Source organism: Thermobia domestica, chromosome 8, assembly GCF_964235325.1.
Source record: "Thermobia domestica chromosome 8, izTheDome1.hap1.1, whole genome shotgun sequence".
In the NCBI taxonomy this organism is placed as follows: domain Eukaryota; kingdom Metazoa; phylum Arthropoda; class Insecta; order Zygentoma; family Lepismatidae; genus Thermobia; species Thermobia domestica.
The window spans coordinates 180,277,165-180,295,574 of NC_137461.1; positions in this window are offsets into that span (position 1 = coordinate 180,277,165).

The following is an 18,410-nucleotide window of genomic DNA, read 5'->3' on the forward strand; positions in this document are numbered from 1 at the left end:
TTTTTTTCGTAGTTTGTCTTTCATCAGCGTCTTAGAACTTACACGTAGTTACTTCTGCTCCATGAGCAATGTTGTTTCTATGTATGAAAGAGCAACTGAGATAATTTAAAGTGTTGAAAAAATAGTTGAATGATAATGTGAAGGGAAACGGGGGAGGTTTGGGGAAAATCCATGGGCATACTTAAGAGAAAATTGTTTCGATATAATAATAATAATAATAAGATTACTTGGTAATAAGGTAGAATCATTAAAAAGAGTGGAATGAGAATGTAGGAGTAAACGGTAGAGCTGTGGGAAAAATTCAATGGCCCACTTAAGAGAAACTTGTTTTGATACAATAATAATAGAAAAGATTAATTGGTAATGAGATACTATCGTTGAAAAAAATAGTGGGATGGGAGAACATGGGAGAACTCCGGGAAAAATTTTTGGTGAAAGCCTACTTCACTTATGGTAAAAGTTTACCTTATTAGAGAAACTAGTTTCGATATAATAAGAAGATTCGTTGGCATTAAGTTATACTGCTTGAGAAAAAATAAACTGAGGAACCCCGTGAAAAACCTCACGGACACTTGTGAAGTGCACACAGGTTTTAACAGGAGTGTTACGCGGTTGCTTGCGGTACTATACCGGACTTAATTTAGGTTTTGAAGGTACGTTTTTAAGCTAAATAGGTGCGTTTCCTACGGTAGAAGCGCAAACTATAGATGGTATTGTCGGGATTTTTAACGCGCTCCCAGTACTGCACGAACCGATTTAGGGTATAAGTGCTTCCCTTGGGATTTGAACTTAGAACGTTTGCTATAAAAGACGTGCTAAATAGATTTTTTAGCTATAGAAGACGAGTGAATAGACGGTTCTGATGAACATACTAAAATTGGTACTAGGAACAGTCCATTCCTTAATTCTTGCATACCACTGAGAATAAAAATGTTTGTTTGGGAGGGCTCCATTATGATACGTGTTATTGCTAGCATTGGTGGTACCCTACCCGTAATTAACGGAAGTCCGTTTGATTATCAAATTTGGATAATGTATTTATAATAATAAATTCATGTAATATAGAACAGGTTCAGTATATGAAAGAAAAACTGTCTCATCACACTATTAACAAAATACCTCAGCACTGTTAAGTAACTCAATCAAAGTGATAAAACTGGTTATTGGAATTACGTTATGTTTCAAAAAGAGGTAAAAGAAAAAAAACAGATATTTACCCTTTACCCGACACGAACAAACATTTCTTTACACTTTTGATTTTTTACATATATTCTTGAATTCTTTCTCTTAGTTTTTCTTTTATTTTTTCTATTTTTCCATTCTATGATATTTCTCCATGCTAAGATTAAAACTTCATCTTCCCAGCATTTGTTAGTTGCAAATCTTCATTAATGTTTCCCCTCTCTCCCAGTGATACCACTTCTTCCCCGGCTGCACTTCTTCTTCCATTGCTACTGGTACCACTTCTTTTTTCGGCTGCACTTCTTCCATTGACACTAGTACCACATTTTCCCCGGATTGTACATCTTCCTTTATTGGCACTGGTACCACTTTTCCCCCGGGTTGTACTTTTTCTTCCATTGGGCGGTTATCGGTCTTACTACTTCCAATACTGTTAGGTAGCGTTTTCTTTTGCTTTTATTTTTTAATTTTTCCTCCTCCTCTCTTATCCTTTTCCTTCCACGTGCAGCATTTAACAGCTTATCCATTTTTGAAGCCATTCGTTGTGGTTAAAAGTGGAGAAGGATGGATATGGTTTTGGTTCCATGTTTGTAAAACAAAAATATTAAAAGTGTTATTAGTACAACATACTTTCCACATGATAGTACATGCTATAATTATTGTTTATAATATGCACAATATGGAACTAATACCAAAAATACTTTTGTTATTCTCACCACGTACGAGAATCAGTTTCTTTAGCTTGCAAAAACCTATATGCAGCTCTGATCTAAACTGTCATAAAAAAGCTTTACTAGTATACGCAACCTTGGTTTGATTCTGTGCTGAATTCCAGTGCTTCGGATTCCACGTTAATCTGCGGGTCCATGTCTCATATAACCACGCTGCTAAACGGGACGTTAAACTGAAATCAAAGCTAATAGATTTCGTTACTACCACTTGCATGACTGCCGTGAATAAATGTTGTGACTTGTAGGATTGTTGTGTTTAATAAAGTTTTTAATAACTGCATAAAATATGAGATATAGTCAACCAATTCTTGTCTAACCGGTTAGCGTGCGGTCTTTTTGCGTGGAAGATCCGACTTTAATTCCCGACGGAAGCTCGTGTAGATTGGATTATTCTATGTTAATCAATACGAGCAATATATACAATCAAGTATCGCTAATATGCATGATACTTATGTCAAATTACATTAGTTACATTAGATTACATTTTATATTAGTACAAACATTCTTTTATAAAACCCCACACGTTATAGTTTGTCTGCTAAATGCAGCATTAAACTCAAAATCAGCTCAAGGCAATCTTAGCTAAAATTTATATAAATGGTAATGCCATGTTGTATATAACAACTCTGATAAACATTGTACTAAAGTGAAAACCATGTTAAGTTACTCCCAATAAAAAAAGTCCAAAAGCCAACTCGCTCATTGGTAAGCAGCTAGCGTACAATCCTTTGACGTTGAAACTTTTATTTGTACAAACTTTGTATCTAATCCTACTCATTGAGGGTTCAATTTCCGGTGGGACTTCCTGTTGTTCGGGATGCAAATAAAATTAGTACGGACAAACTTTTGTTTTATAACATTGATTAATACAAAATTACCTAATAACAATCCGCATACTGATGAAACATTCACTTCATATGATTAAAGGCCTTAATTTAATGTTTCGGATGTCTGTAATTTACAGTGATCAATCATCATATATGTAATATTCCCACTTTCAGATATTTTTTAAATACCATTCAAAAGAGCAAAGGCGTCGCAGTTTCCATTGGTGTGACTGGGAGATGTAATACAAAGATTTTATTTTTCTTTAGCAATTCATACTTTTTTCTTCTTTTTTATCTATTTCGTTTTTTTTTATTTTTAAGTATCTCTCCTTATTTTTTTACGTTTCGTTTGTTGTCTTTTATATACACCTTTCTTATAGGAAGTCGTAGTTGAAATTGATTCTGAAATAATAATAATTATTATTACTAATTAATAGACTATCATGTTTGCCGTAACCCTTGCTAGCTAGCGCAGCCTGCTGTCGTTTTTTGAACTATCCACTTTAGTGTGAAGTGTGTTTCGCGTTGGATGTGAAGCAAACTTTCTCTAGAGCTCTCTTCAGGTGGTGAGTAACATGTTCTATATTACATGAATTTATTATTATAAATACATTATCCAGATTTCATAATCAAATAGACTTCCGTTAATTACGGGTAGGGTACCACCAATCCTAGCAATAACACGTATCATATTGCAGCCCTCCCAACAAACATTTTTATTCTCAGTAGTATGCAACAATTAAGGAATGGGCTGTTCCTAGCACCAATTTTAGTATGTTCATCAGAACCGTCTACTCACTCGTCTTCTATAGCTAAAAACATCTATTTAGCATGTCTTTTATAGCAAAAGTTCTAAGTTCAAATCCCAAGGGAAGCACTTATACCCTAAATCGGTTCGTGCAGTACTGGGAGCGCGTTAAAAATCCCGACAATACCATCTATAGTTTGCGCTTCTACCGTAGGAAACGCACCTATTTAGCTTAAAAACGTACCTTCAAAACCTAAATTAAGTCCGGTATAGTACCGCAAGCAACCGCGTAACACTCCTGTTAAAACCTGTGTGCACTTCACAAGTGTCCGTGTGGTTTTTCACGGGGTTCCTCAGTTTATTTTTTCTCAAGCAGTATAACTTAATGCCAACGAATCTTCTTATTATATCGAAACTAGTTTCTCTAATAAGGTAAACTTTTACCATAAGTGAAGTAGGCTTTCACCAAAAATTTTTCCCGGAGTTCTCCCATGTCCTCCCATCCCACTATTTTTTTCAACGATAGTATCTCATTACCAATTAATCTTTTCTATTATTATTGTATCAAAACAAGTTTCTCTTAAGTGGGCCATTGAATTTTTCCCACAGCTCTACCGTTTACTCTTACATTCTCATTCCACTCTTTTTAATGATTCTACCTTATTACCAAGTAATCTTATTATTATTATTATTATATCGAAACAATTTTCTCTTAAGTATGCCCATGGATTTTCCCCAAACCTCCCCCGTTTCTCTTCACATTATCATTCAACTATTTTTTCAACACTTTAAATTATCTCAGTTGCTCTTTCATACATAAAAAGAACATTGCTCATGGAGCAGAAGTAACTACGTGTAAGTTCTAAGACGCTGATGAAAGACAAACTACGAAAAAAATAGTAATTGTGAAAATCACCAAACACAGTTCACAATCTCGAGAACACAGTGTATAAACGTAAAATTATAAGGATGAGGGCTGTGGGTCAAGGGTATTTTATATATTTTATTTACGACAGTGGGTGGGCATTACTTAAATTTTTTTCTCTGCATAGACGATTTCAAATATTCCAATAGGTGGAAATATATTTTATTTCACATATTAGGAGGGCATCCACATTCATTTTCTCTGTATGTGCAATATCAAACTTTAACTGTACTTGGGAAATTGCGATTTGTCTGGAAAATTTTCAAGATGTGGTCTGCAGCTTTGTTATTTTAGGAACGTTGCAAACATGGGTTGGACTTTGTATATAATTATTAAATGGTGTCTCTCAAATCTTTGGTTTTCATCTCACATTGCTTAAAATTTACTCGGCATGCATATCAAATTTTTAACTGCACTTGGGAAATTGTATTTTACACAAATAAGCGTTTGCTTATTGCATATAAAATTTGGAATTTCGTTTTCCATGTATTGCTGTTAAAATTATGTTGATAGTATCATTTTTATCTCCTTTCCAACACCAATATCCAAGTAATCACGTATCTCTGTAGCAATAAACCAAGTCGATAGTTAGTTAGTACAGTACCCGTGACATTCAATCCCTTCAGTTTCACATGGCGAGGTGAAAGTTCTCTGGTACGTGTAAGCTTGGCTGTAACAGCAAAAGAATGCCATTCCCCCTTCACAGTTCATTCACACGGAATATACGGATGAAACCATCGAGGAAAACCTCTACCATTGCGTATAGATTAAGGTAATCTAGGGGTCACCAGAGTGCATTACCCTCTGACGTAGTTAACTGGTTCTGACGTCACGCGCGCAAATCTTAAGCTTCATTATAATTAGTGGCTCTGCTGCGTTCGGCAAGGGAGGACACAACTTCTTATTATAGCTGTGTGTTCACATCATTTAAACAATGAGTATGTTATACATACATACATACATAGGATGGAGATGAGAAAAGACTAAGTTCTGTGCTCTAGTATATTATACACACGATGCATTTACTATGGTCATACAATGCTGTGAATTTGGTAAAGCAAATGATCCAATTAAATAAATGAACAAGAAAATTGAATGAATAAATATATATTTCATCCCTACCAATCCAATAACCTTCACATGTTCGCAACACCTTTCAGCTCTCTCCTCCTCCTTCTAATTCTATTTTCCACTTTTTAACACGGAGTTTTGTTGTAAATAATACGATAAGGAACAAACAAGTTAACAGCGAGTCTTTTAATGTTTCGGAATATAATTCCTCTCAGCTTCATATGGAAGCAATCCGTTAGAAAATTACAAGCCAAATAAAGATCGTCCCGGGTTCGATTCCAATTTTTAGTACACTCACACAAACTGTTCGGGTAACTTCTTACGAGGTGGTTAAAATATTTCTAATCCGGGTTTGAATACGGAATTTTTTACAAGTTCATACTAAAAATGTTCAAGTAGATTACAAGTGAATAATATATATATATATATATATATATATATATATATATATACTCATTTGAGGACGCAGGAGAATCGTAGAAATCTAGGAACCATAAGTTATAGGAAACCAATAAGAAGGGTCCGGAGCAATGGGAGAAGAGTCCTGGGAGACCATGGACCATGGTCTAGCCATATCAAAAGCAGGGGTCCTGGGTGCGGGCCATGGTCCTAGTTACTTCAAAAGCAAAGGCTATTGATGACGGCCATTGGGGACCGTGCTCCGTCGTGGACACATCAAAATGTCATTCAACCTTTGCAGAAAAAACCTTTTAGGAATCATGACACACTTTCTTCTCTTCTAGTCGTTAACGTCACACGCATTCTCTACCTTGTTAACAATTCAAACACATTAATTTACAATTAACCCTTTCACAGAGGAAGTCGACTTTTGTCGACAGAAAGAAAATTTCCTTAACATGCGAATGTCCACTATAGTCGACATGTTAAAATTTGTTTGTCCGTATCTTGGCTTTGTCGAGAGTAGTCGCCAAAGTTGTACCGTTCAATTTTTTGTGTTCTATTGTTTTCGATAAACAATAGAAATCACACAGAAAACCTTTGGCGACTACAATCGACAAAACCAAGATACAGACAAATTTTAACACGTCGACGATAATCGACATTCGCAGGTTAGGGAAATTTTCTTTCCGTCGCCTTCCACAGTGAAAGGGTTAAGGCAGTGTCTTTGATCAAAATTCTAAATCATAAGTGATGGATATCATAGTGTTTCAATGAGAGGTTTTTGTATCGTTTTGTTACCTTAGGTTAAATATATGAGTACTTCAGTTTATATATTCTTTCCATCTTCAAATGAAAGTTTATTTATATGTATAAATTCGGACGGTTTGGCCTGATAGCTGAAATTTTATTTGTGAGATGTGCTTGACTATTCGTATTTGTTTTCAAACGAAGTATTTGAATGCGAGGTATCGTGAAATTCTAGGTTTCATTTTACTATTTGTTAATGAGTAAAATGTCTAATTCTAGGGAATTATTATTGCTATATATCTGTAATGTCTGAACATAGTTAATTGTTCTCATACTTCCCGAGAACATAAAAACAGAACATTTCGCGACATGTTCAGCATGTCATGTGAATAACGGGACAATTCGGATATCATGAGAAGAGTGCAATTGTCGTTGGAAATGAAGTGTGGAAATTGTTCAAAGTTTCCAAACGCTTGTTTTTAAGGTAGTTCGCATGCACGTAAATGGACTTGCTGTCCGTTATGTACCATGTAGAAGTAATAGAATAGTCATTATTGGACGTATTAGCTTGGCCAAGAAATAAGACGTCCGCTTACTAGTAGGACTTCCGGTTTCGATTTCGGGAAAGACTTGTTATCTCTCGTATTTTATCCTATCATGATTGTTTTGTATTTGGAAAGAGGTATATTTTGTACTGCGCGAGCCAAGTATTTTCGTTATTACATGACTTTATATATGCGTTTATTTAAAAAAATATCCAATTAAATATTATAAAGAGATTAAAACAATAACAATTAAAAACGAAAATAACAAAGAGGATACTTCAATAATATATAAAACAATTAAAGTTTTCCACCTACTTATTCTGTGTATACGAGGTTTCTTGAGCACGTGTAGTTCTGCGTTGACATCTGCGCTAAATCATTGTTAAAGGTTGTAGTGGTTTCGGAATCCATTGTTTACATACAGTTGAAGATTATATGCAGGAAATAATGCCGTTTGAATTGAAGTGTGTTTGCTGAGTGGTCCCTGCACTAAAAGAAAGTAAATTCGTAGTAGGGTATGTATTATCTGTCAGGAAAGTAAATGTACACCAATTTTTCCAGTCTGGCATTCCTGCGCTCCATCCGTGGAGAGTATGATAATTAAATCAATCAAATGTTTACTGAGGGGCAAAAAGAAAAGTTTAATCTGAATAAGACATTGCAGAGGAGCACAAGCTGTGAATACGAATAGTGCATAGTGTAAATAAAGGACGACACCGAAAGAGAAAGCCAGAAACAGGTGTTAAACTTAGAAAAACGAGTAAAAATTGTCGAAATGGGAACATAAAACACAATTACAACAAATACGCCGACAACTAAACGTTCACCACGCCATGATCTTGGTGTAGTGGTTAAGGTGCTGGCTTACAAATGAAAAGGACGCGAGTTCGAATCCACGTCAAGGACGTTTTAAAAAAATTTGTTAATAATACATACAGCTCATGAGAGATGTTAAAGAGGTCTATTTAGTCTTTCGTAGCAATTATTATTGGTAATGTTTAGTACTGATAATACTTTTTGTCTTTGCGTATTGCTTTTATTCTCTTCTTAATTTTGAAAGAGAAGAATATCCGAACACATGCCACCAAAATTCCTCATATTTTGAATGTAAACGCCATTTGCAATTAGTGAAGAATAAAAATTGAACGTTCCGATGTAGCTGCAAAAAGTAAAAATAAAAACATGGAAGTGGAGTGTTCGAATCCATACTCATGGTTATTAAAAATACAATTTCTACATGCTTTACACCTCCCGACCACGTTTCTACGTTAGCAATTAAGAGGTTTGTGTTTAGGTTAGGCTGGTCAATACGTTTTGCAGAGGGGCCCGGTTTAGCTCTGACGCACCACAGGTGCGAGCAGGACTCAAAACACCTTTTCTCTCTCCCTCTGTGTGTCTATTTATCTATCTGTATGTATGTATATATATACAACGCTATTTGTGAATGCCATAGCCACCCTAATTTTCAGCGGATTGAGACGAAACTTGGCACAAACATTAATTGTTGAAATATCTTGACGAGTTCGTTAACAAGAATAATCAGATGAAAATGTTCAAAATGGCGGCCCTTCAAACTCTTAAAAACTTCCAAGGGAACCAAATTTCGCCCATAAATAGGTATTCAGAAAGTTTGAATAAGTTTTCCTCTTTTACTGAGATATTTGTGTGCAGGGACTTATTGAAATATTGGACCCGATTAATCGCATAAAGAAGGTTCACGCCCTTTCGCTACGGTCAGGCTTTTTTTTGCAGGGGGGACTTATTTTCGTATCGGTACAAGATGATTGTTAGTGATGATATGAAATTACACATTGAAAGTGAAGTAACTTGTAAAACGTGTTATTTGAAAGAATAATATAATAAATGTGCTTTCCCCTAACACAGAGAACTGCAAATCATGTATTTCAAGTTCGGGAGCGTGAATGGCGAGGAGTGTTATTTGATTTGCTTTTTAGTAACACATTGCATTGCAAATAAAGGTAGGCAACATTAGTGGTAAGTAAAATATTATTAGCATTATTATTATTATTATTATTATTATTATTATTATTATTATTATTATTATTATTATTATTATTATTAATAGGTGTTGTTTGTGGCAAGGTAATATCTTCCTCAATTCTTCTTCAAACGTAATAATTGTAACGCCATATCTCCCTTACAAACAAAATATTAGCAATTTATATCGAGAGAACGGGAAATTGTAGTGATGGGAGCAACGTTGGACAGTATGCACTCATAGTAATCAGAAAATAAGCGATTTCAATGTAAAATGAACGAAGAGTCATTGTCATGGGTAGTCATGGAGCCACGGCAGAGCCCTCTTTAGGCAAAATGTCGATAACTTATATCGGTGATAGTGAGATGGGACCAATGTTGGACACTGTGGACCCATAAGGCTCATCGAAAAAAAATAGTGGGGGGGGGGCGCCAGCCACCCTTACTTATTTCCACATAATAATATAAAATTATATTGTCGAAATACACACACGAGTTAGCCAGTAATATTTGATATTATTATTATTATTATTATTATTATTATTATTATTATTATTATTATTATTATTATCGACAGCGTCTTTTCATTACGTGTGCATGTTTGACGTGAAGCCAAAGAGAAGGTCCATCATTCGTAGAAAGAATAAGAATAGTCAGTTACTTTAACTGTGAACGAAAGCGAAAAATACGAAAAGAGTGATTAGCTGTAGCGAAAACAAACAATACTTTCTCTCAAATGGATAAAAAACCAAGCCGAGATTGATTCGAACTCGCATGGACGGCGTGAAAAGTCAGTGCTTTGTCCACTTTTTTTTAACTGACTCACCGAACGTGTTTCAGTAACTTACTTATTGCTAATTTTACTTGCTTCACTCGTTCAACTTGCTTTTTCTAATAACTTATAACGACAGAGACACGAACACAGAAACATAAGGAACAGTTAAAAATCATAAATGCTCTCCCGCCGGGAATCGAACCCGGGACATCAGACACCATAGTCGCACGTGCTAGCCACTAGACCAGAGGGGAGGGCACTGCTCCCTCTTTGTGTCGTTAGGGATTAGGACCAGTGTATTGCCAGCTATCACTTCTGTGGGTTGTATACTATGATCACATGTTTCTTCTTTGCTGGAAGAGTTAAACCTACATTCTATGTAATACATGAGGTATTTAGACCTATATGCTCTTCATATAATGTAATAAAAGGGTCATGCTGGGAATAAGAAAAAGAACATTCCTTGGACAAAACGGAAACTATTGGCATCAGAAATATTTATCTACGAGGCATGCGCAGTAGTATATTTCAGAATAGTTACTGTTTAGTTCAGTAAACGAAGAAAGGGGTGTAAAAAAGCAAATATGTCGCGTCAACGAGATCGATCAGAGTTGACAGAGGCGGAAGCAGATGTGTAGTAATACAACAACTTGGTTAAATTGATAACACAGGGCCGCATAGGTTCTGTTGTGTTTATAATTTTGGGTGTTTTATATGTATTTGAACATGCTGAAACCGAAACTGGTACTAGTTTTCTCATATCACGTAAGAATTTCTTACAATTCACGAGTTATATATGTTGATTGGGTATGCATGTTAAAGCGTAATTCAACTGATTGACGCTAGATGTCAGGAGTACGTAGTAAAGTTATCCAGGCGGTAATAACAATGAATGTGTTTTAAATGTAGGGAAGTTTAATTTAATTTAATTTAACTAAAATTTTGCCTGCATGAATATTTAAGATATTTCTATATCAAACCTTGTTATCTCATTTCAAATAAATTTCATATTTAATTATCGCAAATCTTAGATGTGTGTGTATGAAATGTTACTATGGAAGGCTAGTTCGTTGAATACTGTGTGGGGTGTGGCCATGGCATCTCGTGGTTGTAAGAATAGACCAGATTTATTTTGTTACATCTGTAGTGAATTTGTTCCACACAAACAGAGACAGAAAATTACAGATTTTGTAAGAATGGCATATTTCTCATACTTCCGTATGGAACTTGGAGATTAAGATAAATCGTGGACTACACACAATCTGTGTACTTGTGTGGAATCTTTACGGAACTGGAAAGCGGTCATCTATGCCATTCGCAGTACCAATGGTGTGGAAAGAACCCAAAAACCACTCCGACAATTGTTACTTCTGTTCCTGTGAAATTGTAGGACACAATACTCGAAACAAGACAAAGATAGTGTATCCCAATATTCCCTCTGCAATGAGACCTGTGCTGCACTGCCTAGACTTGCCTGTTCCGACACCTCCATCAATTCTTGAGTTTGTAAGTGATCCTAGTTCGTACAGTGATTCAGTGGAAAATAGTGAAATAGAAGATGAAGTTTACAACTCCCCTAGCGGATCTCGTGACCCTATACCACTCACTCAACGCCAGCTCAATGATCTAGTTAAGAGACATAAATCTGTCTAAAGAATCTGCTGAACTTCTTGGTTCCAGACTTAATGAAAATAACTTGCTGGCCTGTGGAACATTTTCCTGGTACAGATATCGGAAAAAAGAATTTGTGCAGTATTTCTCAAAAGAAGGTTCTGTCGTGTTTTGTTGTGATGTGTCAGGTTTCTTGATCAAGTTAAATTTCCCTTGCCTTTCTAGTGATTGGAGATCGGATCTAGATACGGAAAACACTGAACGCGGGTCAAAAAACATCATTCAACAAAATTTAGTCAGTCCTGAGAAAGTTATACTTCCTCCCCTTCACATAAAATTAGGATTGATGAAACAATTTGTTAAGGCACTCGACAAGGAAGCCGAATGTTTCAAGTTCATATGCAACAAATTGTCCTTCACTTTCACGTGCCAAAGTGAAAGAAGGTGTCTTCGTTGGCCCAGACATTAGGAAGTTAATGAAGGATAAAAACTGCGAGGCAACAATGACTAATGCTAAAAGGGATGCTTGGATAGCATTTAAAAGCGTGGTGGTGAACTTCCTGGGGACCACAAAAGTGCTGATTACAGAGAAGTTGTTGAGAATATGTTAGTTAAATTTCAAGAACTGGGTTGCAACATGAATCTCAAGTTGCATTTTTTGCATTCTCATCTCGATTACTTTCTACCAAATCTCGGAGAATTAAGTGAGGAACAAGGCGAACGGTTCCACCAAGACATAAGAGATATGGCGAAAAGGTATCAGGCACTTTGGAGTGTTAGCATGATGGCTGAGTACTGTTGAACATTGCACAGAGAAACTTCAGAAGAAAATCACAAGAAAATTAGGAAAGCTTATAAGAGAAAGCGTGCTAAAAAGATGTGAAAAATAAGTATGTTATATGACTGTGTTGATTTCCATTTTACAACGTATATATTTATGTATATATTTCCATATTATATGTATATATGTAATAATCTGTATGTGTAGAGAATCTTATATTCTTTTCTTTGTCTGTCTGCATTCACATTAAACAAAACATGCTCAGTTATTAAGCATAATAAGCTCTTTTGTCTGCTAAAAGATAAGAAATAAGGTATAATAAAGCAGTATTGAATACGGAAGAAGGCCCAAATTTTAACATTGATTTGTAAGAAAACCTTACGTGACAGGGAAAAACGAATTCATTATTCCTAATCAGCTAGGAACAAAGAATTAAGTTCACCTATTAATCAAAAAACAACATAAACTTTTTTTCAATTTGCAGCCTTGTGTAATTGGTTCTTTATTCTGTAGTAGATCGTATCACAACTTTACAGGAGAGCAGAGAAAGACTTACTAACGCTGTCATATAGTAAGCTTTAGTAACACGATCACATATACACAAATGGATGTAACTGTGAGTACTACAACCTGGATTTAACGAATGCCGTTTAGATATTCAGTGGTTTGCAGGTTTGTATAAGACACGAAAAGATGAGACACAATACAATTCTTCATACCTCAGCTTCCAGTAACTAGATACATGCAATTTCTGGTTAGATACTAAAACTGCTGTCGGATTTTAATACATGACGTATTGCAGGATACAAAATGTTTTGCATTATTTGTTTGTTTGTAGACAGCTACTAGCTTAGTGTTCTGAAAGGTTGTGTATAAACTAGAGATAGCCAATTCCGGAATTATTACTTTCCGGACTCCCGAAGATGAAACAGGACAAATTCCGGAATTCGCAAAATTCCCATTTTGGAATAATTCCGGAATCGGGAAAATCTGGAATTTAGAAATTTCTGATTTCGTTAACATTCCGGAATTCGGAACAATCAGGATTTTTTCGAAATCCTGAGTTTTTCTCAATTCCGGAATTTTCTAAATTCCGGATTCTTCCCGAGTTCCGGAATTTTTCTGAATTAGTGAGTTTAACTGAATTCCATAATTTTCCGAAATTCGGAAAGTGAAAGTTCCGCTTCCAAAAAATGAATTTATTTTCGTTAATATGAATCGTGGCGGAAATAAGTCTTTCACCAGGTAATGGCTATTGCTTTGAAAGAAATGGGGTGTATGAGAATTCAATCTGTCATATTTGTAGTTTCGTGTGGAGAAAAAGCAAACTTGTAAACCAGCGGTTTAAGAAAAACTCAAGTTAATAATATAAACTTTGCCGACATCATAAAAGAAATACGAAAGACATTTTGAATCGAAGAAATATAACATACAAGTTTGCAAGCGGAGACAAAGAAACCTAACGTAACCAGACTAAAGACGAATCGTTTACCGCGTAGCGATCAAGGTCAAGCTGTTTTCGAGGGCAAGTTTCGAGTTGAGTCGAGTTTGATAATGGCTCGCTCGCTCATTCAGTTCGTTTTAACTCGTTTTGAAATAATGGCCTGATTAGACTGGGAAGCAAAAGCCATGAGAAATGTAAGCAGTAATGTGAAATACTTTAGTGTTGCTCACGACAGGGGTGCGTCTCGTCTCGTAATTTTAGTGCATCTCGTGGGGCAATTTTAGTGTATCTCGTCTCGTCTAGATAACGAGAAGACAAGAGTTTTTTTTTTACGAGACAGCCTCGAATGTCGTAATCACCAATAGATGTATACACTGTAGTTCTTAAAATCAAGGCTGAGACCTGCACTGTCGAATTCTTGAGCCCAAGCAGAAGACCAACTCGGGTAGTGATATCAACCGGCTCGGCTCGTATCAACTGAGCGAACAGCTCGAGTCGGCTCAGTTGGGATGAGCCGATGACCCGAGCCGGCTCAGTTAGAACGAGCCATCGACTCAGCTCAATTGAGCCGATGGCTCGAGCTTTCTCGGTTGGGATGGGTCCCCTACTCGGCTCATGTGAACCGGTTCAAGCCAGCTAAGTTGAAACTAGTCCATCGGCACGTTTCGATTCAGCTGAACTAAGCCGATGGCTCAAATCGGCTCGGTTGGGTGAGCTGTTGGCTCGGCTCACTTCTCGGTTCGGTTCGATAGTGAATGAGCTGTAAGCTGAGCCGCTCGAGCAGTTGAGAAGCAAAAACCCGGTCCCAGCTGTTTTGAACATGTTTGGCTGAACCCTATAACTTTTAACAACTTTTGGCTCGAGCCCGAATACTTGCCCCTTCGGAACTCAAACCCAGAACGTGACCGATGTCCTTCCCTCCTGAAGACTTCTCGACGACCGAGATCGACAATCAATTGGCTTTTACTATTCAGATACAAACCGTACCGTATATCTTTTAAAAATTATACACGGTGTTGATATAATAATAATAATAATAATAATAATAATAATAATAATAATAATAATAATAATAATAATAATAATAATAATAAAAGTTTTAAACTTGCCGTTGAAATTTGGCAAAATTTACTTAAAAGTAGAGATTTCGGGGAAAGGGTTCCGTACCTTCAAGACACACCTCTGCAACTACCAACATTGTAAACTACAACGTTCCGTTGAAGTTTCATGTAGAAAGTATTCTATTGTATGTTTTAAGGAAAATAACTGTAATAAATATAACTGAATATCACGCAACAGTAAGGCATATAATAAACTAATTTTTAGGATATGCAGAGGTAAATATAAAAGCTTGCTACAAAATACCTACACAGAGCATAATTCAATGAGCTCTGAAATATAATGTAACGAAATAGCCTATGAGATTCAGTCTACAGAGCAATTGTTACTTAAAGAATGGACATACAGTATTTCGTGAATCGTAACAAGACAGGAAATGTTTGCCATACTTTTCGTCTCGTCTCGATTGTCATCTCCAAAGAGAGACGAAAATTTTGAGTTAGCCTTCACCCGTCTCGAATGTAAAAAAGTTAATTCTCATGTTATTTTATTTGTTTTAGAAACGAGATGAGAAACTCCTCTTCTCGTGAGCAACATTAAACCAAACCGAAATATTCTTTCCAAATGTCACGTTTCTGCTTGTAATGGTATGACCTGAGCGATAATTAGCTCCTAGCTTTTAATCCTCTACAAGATAATAATAATTATTATTAGTTTATTATTATTACTATTATTATTCCTGAAGATTTGATAGTTCAAGTATTGAAACACCCGAGTATTCAAATATCTGAATATAATAAAACGTATGTTATCGCCGATTAATCGCCATCAAAAATCCTAAAGTAAAAAAAAAAATACAATATGCATTCGCACAAGCACTTTGACCACTGAACCGCGATCGCTACGCGGTAAAAGATTCGTTTTTAGTCTGGTTACGTTAGGTTCCTTTGTCTCCGCTTGCAAACTTGTATGTTATATTTCTTCGATTCAAAATGTCTTTCGTATTTCTTTTATGATGTCGGAAAAGTTTACATTAGTAACTTGAGTCGTTCTTAAACCGCTGGTTCACAAGTTTGTTTTTTCTCCACACGAAACTACAAATATGACATATTCAATTCTCATACACCTCATTTCTTTCAAAGCAGTCGCCATTACCTGGTCAAAGACTTATTTCCGCCACGATTCATATTAACCAAAATAAATTCATTTTTTGGAAGCGGAACTTTCACTTTTCGGATTTCGGAAAATTATGGAATTCAATTAAACTCCCTAATTCAGAAAAATTCCGGAACTCGGGAAGAATCCGGAATTTAGAAAATTCCGGAATTGAGAAAAACTCTGGATTTCGAAAAAATCCGGATTGCTCCGAATTCCGGAAGTATTCCAAAATGGGAATTTTCCGAATTCCGGAATTGCCCGGTTTTACCTTCGGGAGTCCGGAAAGTAATAATTCCGGAATTGGCTATCCCTAGTTTATACACAACCTTTCAGAACACTAAGCTAGTAGCTGTCTACAAACAAACAAGTAATGCAAAGCATTTTGTATCCTGCAATACGTCATGTATTAAAATCCGACAGCAGTTTCAGTATCTAACCAGAAATTGCATGTATCTAGTTACTGGAAGCTGAGGTATGAAGAATTGTATTGTGTCTTATTTTTTTGTGTCTTATACAACCCTGCAAACCACTGAATATCTAAACGGCTTTCGTTAAATCCAGGTTGTAGTACTCACAGTTACATCCATGTGTGTCTGTATGATCGTGTTACTAAAGCTTACTATATGACAGCGTTAGTAAGTCTTTCTCTGCTCTCCTGTAAAGTTGTGATACGATCAGAATAAAGAACCAATTATCAATTTAACCAAGTTGTTTTATTACTACACATCTGCTTCCGCCTCTGTCAACTCTGATCGATCTCGTTGACGCGACATATTTCCTTTTTTACACCCCTTTCTTCGTTTACTGAACTAAACAGTAACTATTCTGAAATATACTACTGCGCATGCCTCGTAGATAAATATTTCTGATGCCAATAGTTTCCGTTTTGTCCAAGGAATGTTCTTTTTCTTATTCCCAGCATGACCCTTTTATTACATTATATGAAGAGGATGTAGGTCTAAATACCTCATGTATTACATAGAATGTAGGTTTAACTCTTCCAGCAAAGAAGAAAATGTGATGATAGTATACAACCCACAGAAGTGATAGCTGGCAATACAGTGGTTGAAATTCCTAACGACACAGAGCGTGAGCAGTACACTCCTCTCTGGTCTAGTGGCTACCACGTGCGACTTTGGTGTCTGGTGTCCCTGGTTCGATTCCCGGCGGGAGAGCATTTATGATTTTTAACTGTTCCTTATGTTTCTGTGTTCGTGTCTTTGTCGTTATAAATTATTAGAAAAAGCAAGTTGAACGAGTGAAGCAAGTAAAATTAGCAATAAGTAAGTTACTGAAACACGTTCTGTGAGTCAGTTAAAAGAAAAGTGGACAAAGCACTGACTTTTCACGCCGTCCATGCGAGTTCGAATCTATCTCGGCTTGGTTTTCTATCCATTTGAGAGAAAGTATTTTTTGTTTTCGCTACAGCTAATCACTCTTTTCGTATTTTTCGCTTTCGTTCACAGTTAAAGTAACTGACTATTCTTATTCTTTCTACGAATGATGGATTTTCTTTTTGGCTTCATGTCAAACATGCACACGTAATGAAAAGACGCTGTCGATAATAATAATAATAATAATAATAATAATAATAATAATAATAATAATAATAATAATAATAATAATAATAATATCAAATATTACTGGCTAACTCGTGTGTGTATTTCGACAATATAATTTTATATTATTATGTGGAAATAAGTAAGGGTGGCTGGCGCCCCCCCCCCACTAATTTTTTTCGATGAGCCTTATGGGTCCACAGTGTCCAACGTTTTTCCCATCTCGCTATCACCTCCTGTTCTCTCGATATAAGTTATCGACATTTTGCCTAAAGAGGGCTGTGCCGTGGCTCCATGACTACCCATGACAATGACTCTTCGTTCATTTTGCATTGAAATCGCTTATTTTTCTGATTACTATGAGTGCATACTGTCCAACGTTGCTCCCATCACTCTACAATTTCCCGTTCTCTCGATATAAATTGCTAATATTTTGTTTGTAAGGGAGATATGGCGTTACAATTATTACGTTTGAAGAAGAATTGCGGAAGGTATTTGCCTTGCCACAAACAACACCTATTATTATTATTATTATTATTATTATTATTAATTTTAATAATAATAATAATATTTTACTTACCACTAATGTTGCCTACCTTTATTTGCAATGCAATGTGTTACTATTCTTTACTAATTGCAAATGGCGTTTACATTCAAAATATGAGGAATTTTGGTGGCATTTGTTCGGATATTCTTCTCTTTCAAAATTAAGAAGAGAATAAAAGCAATACGCAAAGACAAAAAGTATTATCAGTACTAAACATTACCAATAATAATTGCTACGAATGACTAAATACGACCTCTTTAACATCTCTCATGAGCTGTATGTATTATTAACAAAATTTTT